This window comes from Hypanus sabinus, unplaced genomic scaffold, assembly GCF_030144855.1.
Source record: "Hypanus sabinus isolate sHypSab1 unplaced genomic scaffold, sHypSab1.hap1 scaffold_219, whole genome shotgun sequence".
Classification (NCBI taxonomy): Eukaryota; Metazoa; Chordata; class Chondrichthyes; order Myliobatiformes; family Dasyatidae; genus Hypanus; species Hypanus sabinus.
Window position 1 is genome coordinate 1 of NW_026780298.1, and position 15,034 is coordinate 15,034.

The window sequence follows — 15,034 nt, forward strand, 5'->3', positions numbered from 1 at the left end:
GGAGAATAGTGGGCAAAATTAGAGCACATGTCATTGGGGGGAAGGGTTCTAACATGGATAGAAAATTGGTTGGCAGACAGGAAACAAAGAGTAGGGATTAACGGGTCCTTTTCAGAATGGGAGGCAGTGTCTGGTGGGGTACTTCAAGGCTCGCTGCTGGGACCACAGCTATTTACAATATACATTAATGATTTAGATGAATGGATTAAAAGTAACATCAGGAAATTTGCAGATGACACAAAGTTCGATGGCAGTGTGAAATATGAGGAGGATGTTAGGAGAATGCAAGGTGACTTGGACATGTTGGGTGACTGGGCAGATGCATGGCAGATGCAATTTCATGTGGATAAATGTGAGGTTATCCAATTTGGTGGCAAGAATTGGAAGGCAGATTACTATCTGAATGGTGTCAAGTTAGGAAAATGGGGAGTACAATGAGATCTAGGTGTTCTTGTACATCAGTCACTGAAAGCAAGCATGCAGACACAGCAGGCAGTGAAGAACGCTAAAGTCATGTTGACCTTCATAACAAGGGGAGTTGTGTATAGGAGCAACGATGTCCTTCTGCAGATGTACAGGGCCCTGCTGAGAACACACTTGGAGCATTGTGTGCAGTTTTGATCTCCAAATTTGAGGAAGGACATTCTTGCTTTTGAGGGAGTGCAGTGTAGGTTCACGAGGTTAATTTCTGGAATGGCGGGACTGTCATATGTTGAAAGATTGGAGTGACTCGGCTTGTATACACTGGAATTTAGAAGGATGAAAGTGGACTGATTGAAATATATAAGATTATTAAGGGATTGGACAAGCTAGAGGCAGGAAACATGTTCCCGATTTCGGGGGAGTCCAGAATTAGGGGTCCACAGTTTAACAATAAGGGGTAGGCCATTTAGAACCGAGTTGAGGAATGTCTATTTCTCACAGAGAGTTGTGGCTCTGTGGAATACTCTGCCCCAGAAGGCAGTGAAGGCCAATTCTCTGGACGCTTTCAAGATAGAGTTAGATAGAGCTCTTAAAGATAGCGGAGTCAAGGCATATGGGGAGAATGCAGGAAGGGGGTACTGATTGTGGGTGATCAGCCATGATCACAGTACTCCTGTACCAATTGTCTATTTTCTATTTGCTGTTGTGTGCTGGGGCAGCAGGCTGAGGGTAGCAGACACCAACAGAATCAGCAAACTCTTTCGTAATGCAGTGATGTTGTGGGGGTGGAACTGGACTCTCTGACGGTGGTGTCTGAAAAGAGGATGCTGTCCAAGTTGCATGTCATCTTGGACAATGACTCCCATCCACTCCATAATGTAATGGTTAGGCACAGGAGTACATTCAGCCAGAGACTCATTCCACCGTGATGCAACACTGAGCGTCATAGGAAGTCATTCCTGCCTGTAGCCATCAAACTTTACAACTCCTCCCTCGGAGTGTCTGAAACCATCAGCCAATAGGCTGGTCCTGGACTTATTTCCATTTGGCATAACTTCTTCTTCTTCTTCTTCTTCTTCTTCTTCTTCTTCTTCTTCTTCTTCTTCTTCTTCTTCTTCTTCTTCTTCTTCTTCTTCTTCTTCTTCTTCTTCTTCTTCTTCTTCTTCTTCTTCTTCTTCTTCTTCTTCTTCTTCTTCTTCTTCTTCTTCTTCTTCTTCTTCTTCTTCTTCTTCTTCTCTCCTTCTTCTCCTTCTTCTCCTTCTTCTCCTTCTTCTCCTTCTTCTCCTTCTTCTCCTTCTTCTCCTTCTCCTTCTCCTTCTCCTTCTTCTCCTTCTTCTTCTTCTTCCTCTTCTTTTTCTCCTTCTTCTCCTTCTTCTTCTCCTTCTCCTTCTTCTTCTTCTTCTTCTTCTTATGATTATTATTATTAAATTATTTATGGTTTTATATTGCTATACTTCTATACTATTCTTGGTTGGTCGACTGTAACAAAACCCAAATTCCCTCGGGATCAATAAAGTATGTCTGTCTGTCTGTGTGTCTGTCTGTTCCCACTCCCCAGCAGTACTCAAATAGGAGTACTAATTGTCAAGGGGGACAGCCACTGGGGTACTCTCCTGTACCTGCTTCTTGCACTTCACTCACCTGACTGTGACCCACTTCTTCAGTCTCCCGTGGCCCCGGTGTGACCACCTGCCTGTAACTCCTCTCTATCACCTCCTCGCTCTCCCTGACCAGACGAAGGTCATCGAGCTGCATCTCCAGTTCCCTAACTCGGTCCCTGAGGAGCTGCAGCTCGACACACCGGGTGCAGATGTTACCGTCCGGGAGGCTGGGAGTCTCCAGGATCTCCCACATCTTACACCGAGCACAGAAAACCAGCCTCACACACATACTCTCTGTCTGTGTTGTAAACAGATAATCTACCTCGCCTCGATGCTTTATCGCCGAAGCCCCGTTGAGCCAAAGCCTTCCTGCTCTGTCTCCCGCTCCTCTGACGCTCGCTCTGTAAATCTGTCTTCCTTTTAAACTCTTCTCCCTGTTCTCACTGGCCGACTTGCGCAGTCGTGCTGAAGAAAAACAATCAGTAATTGTGTTACTGATAAACACTGGTGATTTGTACCGTCTCCTGTCTCTCTGTGTCCTTCACCCTCACTCTCTCATCTCCAGGCTGAGGGATGTCGGTCTCACAGATTCTGGTGCTGAGGATCTCGCCTCCGCTCTCAATGAAAACCCATCACTGACGGAGCTGTACCTGAGTGGCAATAAACTGGGAGATTCAGGAGTGAAACTGGTATCTGGGGCTCTGAGGAACCCGGAGTGTAAAATAAAGATACTGGTGTAAGTACCAGAATGTGGGAGATTGTGTTTACAGTCACTGGGTGTCTGACACTGAACATTAATGTGATCAGTAATTGTGTTACTGATAAACACTGGGGATTTGTACCGTCTCCTGTCTCTCTGTGTCCTTCACCCCCACTCTCTCTCATTTCCAGTCTGAGTGATGTCGGTCTCACAGATTCTGGTGCAGAGGATCTCCTCTCCGCTCTCAATTCAAAACCATCGTTAACGGGGCTGGAACTGAAATCAAACTCGCTGACAGACCGATCTGTCCCCGCTCTCCACCGCCTCATACTGACCGTCCGGAGTCTGGAGTGGATTGAGTGAGTGTTTGTGTTAATGTTCAATGTGATAAAATATCAGCGGATCTGCAGGTTTTCTGGTGATATTTCTCTGTGAGTGTTGTTGAAACATTAACCCCAGTCGCCTGTTACTGACACTATTGTGTAATCTGTTTATTCCATCTTTATTCTTCCATCTGTTTCAGGCTGTGGCACAATCAGTTCAGTGAAACCGGGAAGAAGGAACTGAGACCTCTGCAGGGAGTCAGACCCCGACTGAGAGTGACCGTGTGAATATCAGAATGTGTGAACATCCACGCCCATGGGATGGAGACATTTTGGCCGATTCCCCGCCCTTCCCTTTAACTACCTCTCCACTTTAACTACCCCCTCCCCTTTAACTCCCGCCCTTAACTTTAATGGCTGCACGCCAGGGTGATTCCCAACGCTTTTAACGGAAGCAGCTCCAGTCTCGATCTCGTTGACATGGAAAACGGTCCCGCAGTGACGCAATTCCGCCTGCTGTCCGGTGAGGCAGCTTCCGCGGATGTGCATTTAAGAGACACCCCACATGACACCCCGCGGAATTACAGAAACCAGAAGAGCCGGCGGCCCGTCGCTCAGTCTGGGACACCAGTGTTCCGGGTTGAGATCATCCCGGGAGAGAATCCTTTTGCTCTCTTTGCTGAGGACGGTGCATTCGGCAGTCTGGCCGATATAATGATGTTAATTTGACAAATACTTCAGTAGTGACCCTGGATCTGCATCGATCCCGGACACGGCCCTGAAGTGTGATTTTATAATCATCGGTTCACCGATGCAGAGTGACGGTGAGAAACGGGACTGATTATTCAACCGGTCACTCGTTGTCGCCGGTCAGTTAATTGTCTGTGACTGTGAGTGAGTAGGGAGCAGGTTATTTATTCCCGCACGTCAGCAGCTCCCATAGTGTTTAATTTACATTTTTCATGATGAAATTAATGCTGTAACTTCCTGTCTTGGTGTCGGACTTTAGTCTCATTAGAGCAGAAACAGTGACCTGGGGTTACTGCTGCCCCCAGCACCCGATGAACTGAAATAATACATGGTAAATGGAAGGGCATTGGGGAATGCAGTAGAACTGACTGACCTAGGAATAATGGTGCATAATTCCCTGAAGGTGGAATCTCATGTGGATAGGGTGCTGAAGAAAGCTTTACGCAAGCTGTCATTTTTAAATCAGAGCATTGAGTATAGAAGTTGGGATGTAATTTTTAAATTGTACAAGTCATTGGTGAAGCAAAAATTTTGAAGTATTGTGTACAGTTCTGGTCACCGAATTATAAGAAAGATGTCACCAAAACAGAGAAGATTTACTAGAATGTTACCTGGTTTTCAGCACCATAAGTTACAGGGAAAGGTTGAACAAGTTAGGTCTTTATTCTTTGGAGCGTAGAAGGTTGAGGGGGGACTTAATAGAGGTATTTAAATTTATGAAGGGGATGCATAGAGTTGACGTGGATCGGCTTTTTCCATTGAGAGTAGGGGAGATTCAAACAAGAGGACATGAGTTGAGAATTAGAGGGCAAAATTTAAGCGCAGCACGAGGGGAAATTACTTTACTCGGAGAGTGGTAGCTGTGTGGAATGAGCTTCCAGTAGAAGTGGTAGAGGCAGGTTCGGTAGTGTCATTTAAAGTAAACTTGGATAGGTATATGGACAGGAAAGGAATAGAAGGTTATGGGGTGAGTGCAGGTCGGTGAGACATTGTAGAGAGAGAGCATTTAGCATGGACGAGAAGGTCTAAGATGGCCTATCCCATCAGACACTCCCGAGGTCAGACACAGTTTGAATCTCCCTCCACACCATCCCATCACACAACCCTGGGTCAGACTCAGGAGCTGGTGGTGGACCTGAGGAGGGCAAAGGCACCGTGACCCCTGTTTCCATCCAAGGGGTCAGTGTGAACATGGTGGAGGATTGCAACTACCTGTGGATACGAATTGACAATAAACTGGACTGCTCAAAGAACACTCAGGCTGTCCACAAGAAGGGTCAGAGCCGTTTCTATTTCCTGAGGAGGCTGTGGTCCTTTAACATCTGCCGGACGATGCTGAGGATGTTCTATGAGTCTGTGGTGGCCGGTGCTATCATGTTTGCTGTTGTATGCTGAGGCAGCAGGCTGAGGGTAGCAGACACCAACCGAATCAACAAACTCATTCGTAAGGCCAGTTATGTTTTGGGGGTGGAACTGGATTCTCTGACGGTGGTGTCTGAAAAGAGGATGCTGTCCAAGTTGCATGCCATCTTGGACAATGACTCCCATCCACTCCATAATGTATTGGTTAGACACAGGAGTACATTCAGCCAGAGACTCATTCCACCCAGATGCAGCACTGAGCGTCATAGGAAGTCATTCCTGGCTGTGGCCATCAAACTTCACAACTCCTCCCTCGGAGTGTCAGACACTCTGAGCCAATAGGCTGGAACTGGAATTATTTCCACTTGGCATAATTTATTATTATTTAATTTATGGTATTATATTGCTATTTCTGCACTATTCTCAATTGGTCGACTGTAACGAAACACAATTTCCCTCGGGATCTATAAAGTATGTCTGCCTTTCCATCCACACCGTCCCATCACACACTCCTGGGGTCAGACAAGGAGTGAAGCTCCCTCCACACCGTCTCATCACACAAACCCGGTGTCAGACACAGTGAAGCTCCCTCCGCACCGTCCCATCACACACTCCTGGGGTCCGGCACAGCCTGGAGCTGTTCTGAATGAGCTGGGAGAATTCGAGGAAAAATAATGAAAAATACCATGTGTTCTTCCCATGAACCTGGGGGTACTCGGCTGGAGCGATGCCCTGCAATAAGTTATTTAGTTTGTACATGGATCTCTCACCTGCATGCCACTTCTCCGGGCTGGAGGAGACCGCGTACCACATGTAGATGGAGTGTGTGAGGCTGCAGCCTCTTTTTGCGTGATATAAAAATATTTTAAAAAACTTTCCGTGAGCTGCTTTTCGCCTTCTGGTTGCATTTTAGCCCCACCCTATTTATATATGGTCATCCAATAAGGAAAGGGCCATGGAGGGATGAGGATGTCCTTGTAAACTTGCTCCTGGGGCTGGCAAAATCCGCCATCCGAGGGTCTTGGAAAAGGGTGGCGGGAGGATCTCCCCGGGCAGACTGCCTGGCAATGTTTAGGGGGTATGTTCGTGCCCGGGTAAATATTGAAAAAGAACACGCGCAGACCACGGCGAACTTAGAGGAGTTTCAAGACCGTTGGGCTACGTGGGGTGTAAATGCCATCGTTGATAGAGATGGCAATATTCTGGTGTAATGTCTATTTTCTATTTGTAGTTTAGTAATTGTATTTGCCACTGTTTTGTATATATTGTGTAGCACCGATATTTGTAATAAAGGATTTTGTAATAAAGAAAAAGGGTCAGACACAGTAAATCTCCCTCGAAACCATCCCATCACACACTCCCGGGACCAGACACAGAGTGGAGCTGTTCTGATTGCGCTGGGAGAAATCGAGGAAAAACTGTTGTATGCAGGTCGTGAGTTACTTGGAATTCGTTTGTAACGTCTCTTGAACATCGAAATGAGCGGCTGGTTTAGTGTGGAAGCTTCGTTTGGAGTTTTTCTGCCAGTTTGGACGGGGTTCGTTGACGGCTTCGAACTGCGTAGCACCCGGCTGTGGCCGCTGGCAACTCGCCAGGGAGCAGGTTCGCTCCAAAAACCGGAGACAGACGCTGTTGTTCCCGCACTGACATCGGGACAACCTCCTTCCATCTCTATCGTCGGGATACTCGTTCGGTGTAGGAGCCGAAACATCGTTTGTGACGTCTCGACATCTCACGGCCTGGAAGTTCTGCAGGACTAACGGAGCCTTTCCCGGCGTTGGAATTTCTGGCACTGAGCCAGCAAGGTACTGTCGAGTACAAACTTTTCCAGCCAGTTACTCCACTCGCTCCAGGACTTTATCAGCAGCATCATTCTCGATTCGGACACAGAAACAACATGACGGACCGGTCTACAGGGAGTCGCAGGCCTTCGGGGATTTATGCAAAGGCGGCTGCCTCTCCAGCCTCGGACAACGCCCTGTTTCGGACGGTGAAAGTTGAACGCGGGGTGCAATGTATTTTGCGTCCAGGAACTACCCTGGAAAGTGCGCGGAGGCTATGGAGGACTTGTTGGGGAGAGATGGTGTTTTGGCCGCTGAGAAGGAGTTCGGGAAGGCGGTGTTTTACTCGAGGAATGATGAGTTGGTGCATCGGGCCCTCAGTAGAGGGATCACGGTGGAAAACATCTTTTTACAGATGGAGCTGGTGACAGCTCTCACACAACGCATCGTCCTCTGCCACGTAAAGCCTTTCATCCCCAACGAGGACCTGCTTCCCCCTCTGGCCCGCTTGGGGCAAGTACGGTCAGAAATAACTGCCATCAGGCACAAATTCAGGAGACGCACCCTCCGTATCGTAATCTCTTTCCGGCGTCAGGTATTCCTGAAGCTGGAAAAGGAGGACGACGTTGAGGGCCAGTTTACTGTCCGGCACGAGGGGGTAGATTATCAGGGGTATTGGAGCTCTGAGCGCCCACTGTGCCATGCGTGCGGGGAGGTGGGTCATTTTCGGAGGGACTGTCCTAGCACCCCAAAACCTAGAGAGTCCACCGGGAATCAGTGCCCCAGCTAGCTCTGCCCAAATTCCATTCTTGCTCCTACACCTGTGCCTGCCCCTGATTCTGCCCCTGACCCTGTCTCTACCCCTGTCCCTATTAATACGTCTGTTCCAGTCTCTGCTCCTACCCCTGTGGTTCAGGCGGGTGCTAAGGTGCCTCCTAAGTCTGTCAAAATGAGCATAAAATGCACTTGAGTTCATCTGGGAGCGGTAAACCAGCTGTCACGTCTGTCGCTCAGTTTTTTTTCTTGTGGATGTGATAGCGTTCAAGCCGCTTGGCAGCTGTCGAGCATCTTTCAGTCTTTCAAGTTTTGTCCGGAATTGCCACTTCACCTGTGAGACAGCTTTCCGGAGATCGTACCTGCTCCTCTTGTAATTTCCTTCGTCGCCCGATCTGAACGCCACGAATCTGGCGATCAGCAGATTGAAGATCTCTTGTCCATCCAGCGCTGCCGGTCGGGAACCGTCCGGACTCTGAATGAATCAGTGGGGAACACTAGTGATCATTATTCGTGTCTTTAAAAAGACTGCGACATCTGCTCTGGCGGCGTGTAACATGTGGTTTGGATCACAGAGGAGAACCGTCTCGGTAAGTAGCCCCGACAGAACTTAAACATTGGATGGATGTTCCAGCTTGGGAGAACAAGCATGCAGCAAGAAAACTATGTACGGAGAGCATGAAAAGTCAATCATGAGACAACACTCCCCTACCACCGCCATTACAATAACTTATTACCCTCTCCGAACGGTGGATTGCGAAGCCTTCAGCTGCTCCACCGAAGTGAGCCGTGTCTCCATGAGACAACACTTCCCTACCACCGCCACAATAACTTATTACCCTCTCCGAACGGTGGATTGAGGAGCTTTCAGCTGCTCCACCGAAGTGAGCCGTGTCTCCATGAGTCAACACTCCCCTACCCCCGCCACAATAACTTATTACCCTCTCCGAACGGTGGATTGAGGAGCCTTCAGCTGCTCCACCGAAGTGAGCCGTGTCTCTATTAGACAACACTCCCCTACCACCGCCATTACAATAACTTATTACCCTCTCCGAACGGTGGATTGAGGAGCCTTCAGCTGCTCCACCGAAGTGAGCCGTGTCTCCATGAGACAACACTCCCCTACCACCGCCACAATAACTTATTACCCTCTCCGAACGGTGGATTGAGGAGCCTTCAGACTGTTCCACCGAAGTGAGCCGTGTCTCCATGAGACAACACTCCCCTACCACCGCCACAATAACTTATTACCCTCTCTGAACGGTGGATTGAGAAGCCTTCAGACTGTTCCACCGAAGTGAGCCGTGTCTCCATGAGACAACACTCCCCTACCACCGCCACCACAATAACTTATTACCCTCTCCGAACGGTGGATTGAGGAGCCTTCAGCTGCTCCACCGAAGTGAGCCGTGTCTCCATGAGACAACACTCCCCTACCACCGCCGCCACAATAACTTATTACCCTCTCCGAACGGTGGATTGAGGAGCCTTCAGACTGCTCCACCGAAGTGAGCCGTGTCTCCATGAGACAACACTCCCCTACCACCGCCGCCACAATAACTTATTACCCTCTCCGAACGGTGGATTGAGGAGCCTTCAGACTGCTCCACCGAAGTGAGCCGTGTCTCTATGAAACACTGAAGGCAACAGTCCCCCATTTCCCTCCGAAACAGCAATGTTGAAGTTACGTCATGTGTTTTGCTTTCTAGTAACTGGCCTTTTGTGGTAATCGTGCCGGGTAGAGGTGGCTCCATGTCCCATCGTTTTAGTCTGCTTTGAAGTCTTTTCCGGTAATGGTAATGGCTGAACTTCGCTGATCGCTGAAAGGTGTCGCAGCTGCATTCCCGAGAGTCAAGTCCACCTGGTCCTTCAGCAGCTCGTTAAACTGCCGATTAATTTAGACAGCTCAACAGTACGTTTCTTAATGGGAAATTACGGGCTTCAGATTGATGCGAATGTGGTACAGAGGAAGCACATCGAGACATTTTGCGAGCTGTCGGCGGTAAGTCGTCTGTATCGACAGTGCCATTGTGGATCTTTGAATTTATACACGAACTCAAAGCTCCCTGAAGCCTCATCGATGATGAAGGCATCCCACACTTACCTGAGCCTACAAACTGCATCACATCGCACAGCATGGTTAAACACGATCTGTCTTTGATCTGTACAGCTAATGGAATAACGATGCATAAATTGCAGGCCATTGAGTCTACCAGCGCTGGTGGAAATCTCAGCAGATCTGCTCTCGTCTCTGCCGCTGCTGCAGACTGCGGCTGCCCAGCAGGGAAGTGTTGTGTTGACGGGGACTGGCTCTCAGCAGATCTGCTCTCGTCTCTGCCGCTGCTGCAGACTGCGGCTGCTCAGCAGGGAAGTGTTGTGTTGACGGGGACTGGCTCTCTGCAGATCTGCTCTCGACTCTGCCGCTGCTGCAGACTGCGGCTGCTCAGCAGGGAAGTGTTGTGTTTGACGGGGACTGGCTCTCTACAGATTTGCTCTCGACTCTGCCGCTGCTGGAGAGAGCGGCTGCCCAGCAGGGAAGTGTTGTGTTGCATCCCTCGAAGCGTGCACAGCATTTCCTTGAGAGATTCGGTAGGGAGGCCGACCTGTAAGACTTTGTGTTGATGTGGTTTTGCTCTCTGCAGAGTTCTTCTCATCGCTCTCACTGCTGCAGACCCTCATGATATAAAACACCTCGTTAATCCACCCCTCAGCGTCCTGTGCAGCAGGGAGACATCTGTCAGTTTACACAACATCGCCTTATAACTCAAACCGGGTGTTCCAGGTCACATCCTTATGAAACGTTTCCTTACAGGTGAGCAGCCGCTGTCGGTAGCAGTGTTACCGAACATGAGAAGGACTCCGCAGAGAGCAAACTCACATGAACATGAAGTCTAACAGATTGGCTGAGAAGAATTGAAAGACTGAGAGGCCCCAATGAATTGTTTATGAAAGTGTTTTCAGAAATACTGCAAAGACTAGACACATACTATTATAGGTTGCGTACAACGAAGACGAGGCATTACGTTTTCCCCGAGGGTGGAGTACTCCGGTTAATCCCCACGCGGAATTGAGACAACCATTCTGCAGGGAGTGAGAAACAGAATGGAACCGTTTGGCAAAACGACCGTGACAGGACTCGAACCTGCAATCTTCTGAGGACTTCCAATCCAGCACCGAAGTCAGACGCCTTATCCATTAGGCCACACGGTCCTATTGTAGAAGTAATGTCAGGGGAAATATGGGGACCATGCTGACTGCTGCAAGTAGCTTCCACGTGTAGAATGATTTCCCAACCGAGCTAAAAGTACTGATACGCAGTGTTTTCATCCCAGGTGAGCATTCAGCCATTGTTTTCAATATCTCTGCATTCATTCTTGCTTTGGTCTCTTCTTTTAAATTCAGTTATCTCTTTCTGTCACACAGAAAGGAATTCCCAAAGGTACACGTCACTGACTTCAGCGGCGGCGTTATATTCTGGGATTGGAATCCCAATTAGGATTCAATAAGCAGGGCCAGGAATGAGTGGACGATCAGGGTCGATGCCATTCATTTGACAATGCCTGGGGAGCGGTTGTCAATGGTACTCAGCACAAAAAGTCTACCAGCCAGAAGGGGAACGGGAGGGAGAAAAGGAGAGAGATGGAGACATACAGGGCTGGTGGGGGAGAGAGAGAGAGAGAGAGAGAGAGAGAGAGAGAGAGAGAGAGAGAGAGAGAGAGAGAGAGAGAGAGAGAGAGAGAGAGAGAGAGAGAGCGACAGACAGACAGACAGACAGACAGAGAGAGAGAGAGAGAGAGAGACAGAGAGAGGCAGACAGACAGAAATTCTTACAATTTCGTTAGGGAAACGAAATCGCAGGTTCGCACTCTGGGGTTCACATAAGATCCCGTTTGAGTTGGTCTGTCGGTCTGTCATTCTCCAGCTATCCCTTCCCATTGACGTATCTCCCTCTCTGAGTATGTGGAGGTGTCTGAAAGCTACTGCTTGGTCTCTACAAGCAAGGCGATAGTCCGCCACATTAAAGCAGCAACCCCTTTGCCTGCTGTCCGATGGTACGTTGAGAGAGTGGAAGATGGAAATGGCGTTCGGAGAGAATCAACTTCGACGAGGAGTAAGTGTGGTAACGTCGAGCCGGATGATGTCTCGTCGGCAGTTAGAGATGAAAACGTCCGGGGAGGCACAGAATTAGATCGGGTGTCCAGGAATTGGAGGAGGGTTTCGAGACGGGAGAAGTGATTATCAGTGCGTGGTGGAAAATTCGTTCAGAAAAGGTAGGGTCGGAAACGGAGGTCACCTTCCAAAAAGCATCCCGAAAGTTTGAGATGTTTCAACGTGTTGTTTATGTAAGTTTTGTAGAAGTACATCACAGACGCGACACATAACATTATATGTTGCGAATACTGAAGACGTGATATTTCGCTCCGTTCCCAGCAGGGCGGAGTAATCTGGTTAATCCCCGTGTGTGACAGCATTTCCGCGAGATGAGTCATTCGCTGACCGATCTAAACGTAATATTAAAACGCAGTGTTTTCATCCCAGATGAACATTCGACTACTGTTGTTAATGTGACTAAATTTTGCAACTTGCGTTTAAATGTAATATTCTATTTCGCTGTTTCCCTTACACACAAAAAAAAAACATCTGTAAAGACGCACGCCACTGACTTTTGAGGCGGCCTTATATTCTGGGATTCGAATCATCGAAAATGGTCCAATAAAATCAATTCGTCATTGATAGAGAGGCCTGCTATCTTCTTCTATATTTCAGCCGTCACTTGCAGACGCCAGAACCGACCGGCCTGCGCTTGTGTCGGTGAAGGTTAGGACATTGGGATCTGCTGCCTCAGGCAGTGCTCGATGCACTTCAGTGTTTCTCTAGTTTAGTGGCTACCGGCCTGCGCTTGTGTCGGTGAAGGTTAGGACATTGGGATCCGCTGCCTCAGACAGTGCTCGGTGCGCTTCAGTGTTTCTCTAGTTTAGTGGCTATCGGCCTGCGCTTGTGTCGGTGAAGGTCAGGACATTGGGATCTGCTGCCTCAGACAGTGCTCGGTGCGCTTCAGTGTTTCTCTAGTTTAGTGGCTATCGGCCTGCGCTTGTCTCGGTGAAGGTTAGGACATCGGGATCTGCTGCCTCAGACAGTGCTCGGTGCGCTTCAGTGTTTCTCTAGTTTAGTGGCTATCGGCCTGCGCTTGTCTCGGTGAAGGTTAGGACATTGGGATCTGCTGCCTCAGGCAGTGCTCGGTACCCTTCAGTGTTTCTCTAGTTTAGTGGCTATCGGCCTGCGCTTGTGTCGGTGAAGGTCAGGACATTGGGATCTGCTGCCTCAGGCAGTGCTCGATGCGCTTCAGTGTTTCTCTAGTTTAGTGGCTATCGGCCTGCGCTTGTGTCGGGGAAGGTCAGGACATTGGGATCTGCTGCCTCAGGCAGTGCTCTGTGCGCTTCAGTGTTTCTCTAGTTTAGTGGCTATCGGCCTGCGCTTGTGTCGGTGAAGGTCAGGACATTGGGATCTGCTGCCTCAGGCAGTGCTCTGTGCGCTTCAGTGTTTCTCTAGTTTAGTGGCTATCGGCCTGCGCTTGTGTCGGTAAAGGTTAGGACATCGGGATCTGCTGCCTCAGACAGTGCTCGGTGCGCTTCAGTGTTTCTCTAGTTTAGTGGCTATCGGCCTGCGCTTGTGTCGGTGAAGGTCAGGACATCGGGATCTGCTGCCTCAGACAGTGCTCGGTGCGCTTCAGTGTTTCTCTAGTTTAGTGGCTATCGGCCTGCGCTTGTGTCGGTGAAGGTTAGGACATTGGGATCTGCTGCCTCAGGCAGTGCTCGATGCGCTTCAGTGTTTCTCTAGTTTAGTGGCTATCGGCCTGCGCTTGTGTCGGGGAAGGTTAGGACATTGGGATCTGCTGCCTCAGACAGTGCTCGGTGCGCTTCAGTGTTTCTCTGGTTTAGTGGCTATCGGCCTGCGCTTGTGTCGGTGAAGGTCAGGACATTGGGATCTGCTGCCTCAGGCAGTGCTCGGTGCGCTTCAGTGTTTCTCTAGTTTAGTGGCTATCGGCCTGCGCTTGTGTCGGTGAAGGTCAGGACATTGGGATCTGCTGCCTCAGGCAGTGCTCTGTGAGCTTCAGTGTTTCTCTAGTTTAGTGGCTATCGGCCTGCGCTTGTGTCGGTGAAGGTTAGGACATTGGGATCTGCTGCCTCAGACAGTGCTCGATGCGCTTCAGTGTTTCTCTAGTTTAGTGGCTATCGGCCTGCGCTTGTGTCGGTGAAGGTCAGGACATTGGGATCTGCTGTCTCAGGCAGTGCTCTCTGCGCTTCAGTGTTTCTCTAGTTTAGTGGCTATCGGCCTGCGCTTGTGTCGGTGAAGGTCAGGACATTGGGATCTGCTGCCTCAGGCAGTGCTCGGTGCGCTTCAGTGTTTCTCTAGTTTAGTGGCTATCGGCCTGCGCTTGTGTCGGTGAAGGTTAGGACATTGGGATCTGCTGCCTCACAGTGCTCGGTGCGCTTCAGTGTTTCTCTAGTTTAGTGGCTATCGGCCTGCGCTTGTGTCGGTGAAGTTTTGGACATTGGGATCTGCTGTCTCAGGCAGTGCTCGATGCGCTTCAGTGTTTCTCTGGTTTAGTGGCTATCGGCCTGCGCTTGTGTCGGTGAAGGTCAGGACATTGGGATCTGCTGCCTCAGGCAGTGCTCGGTGAGCTTCAGTGTTTCTCTAGTTTAGTGGCTATCGGCCTGCGCTTGTGTCGGTGAAGGTTAGGACATCGGGATCTGCTGCCTCAGGCAGTGCTCGGTGCGCTTCAGTGTTTCTCTGGTTTACTGGCTATCGGCCTGCGCTTGTGTCGGTGAAGGTTAGGACATCGGGATCTGCTGCCTCAGGCAGTGCTCGATGCGCTTCAGTGTTTCTCTAGTTTAGTGGCTATCGGCCTGCGCTTGTGTCGGTGAAGGTCAGGACATTGGGATCTGCTGTCTCAGACAGTGCTCGGTGCGCTTCAGTGTTTCTCTAGTTTAGTGGCTATCGGCCTGCGCTTGTGTCGGTGAAGGTCAGGACATTGGGATCTGCTGCCTCAGGCAGTGCTCGGTGTGCTTCAGTGTTTCTCTAGTTTAGTGGCTATCGGCCTGCGCTTGTGTCGGTGAAGGTCAGGACATTGGGATCTGCTGCCTCAGACAGTGCTCGGTGCGCTTCAGTGTTTCTCTAGTTTAGTGGCTATCGGCCTGCGCTTGTGTCGGTGAAGGTTAGGACATTGGGATCTGCTGCCTCAGGCAGTGCTCGGTACCCTTCAGTGTTTCTCTAGTTTAGTGGCTATCGGCCTGCGCTTGTGTCGGTGAAGGTCAGGAC

At 49.6% G+C, this 15,034-nt stretch overlaps 1 non-coding gene across 1 annotated transcript; it reads right to left on the reverse strand.

The window, feature by feature from the left end:
- Nucleotides 1–10,835: 10,835 nt before the first annotated feature.
- trnar-ucg (transfer RNA arginine (anticodon UCG)) lies at nt 10,836–10,924 on the reverse strand. The gene is given in 2 exon segments: nt 10,836–10,871; nt 10,888–10,924. It is a non-coding gene; the product is annotated as a tRNA-Arg (tRNA).
- Nucleotides 10,925–15,034: the final 4,110 nt, after the last annotated feature.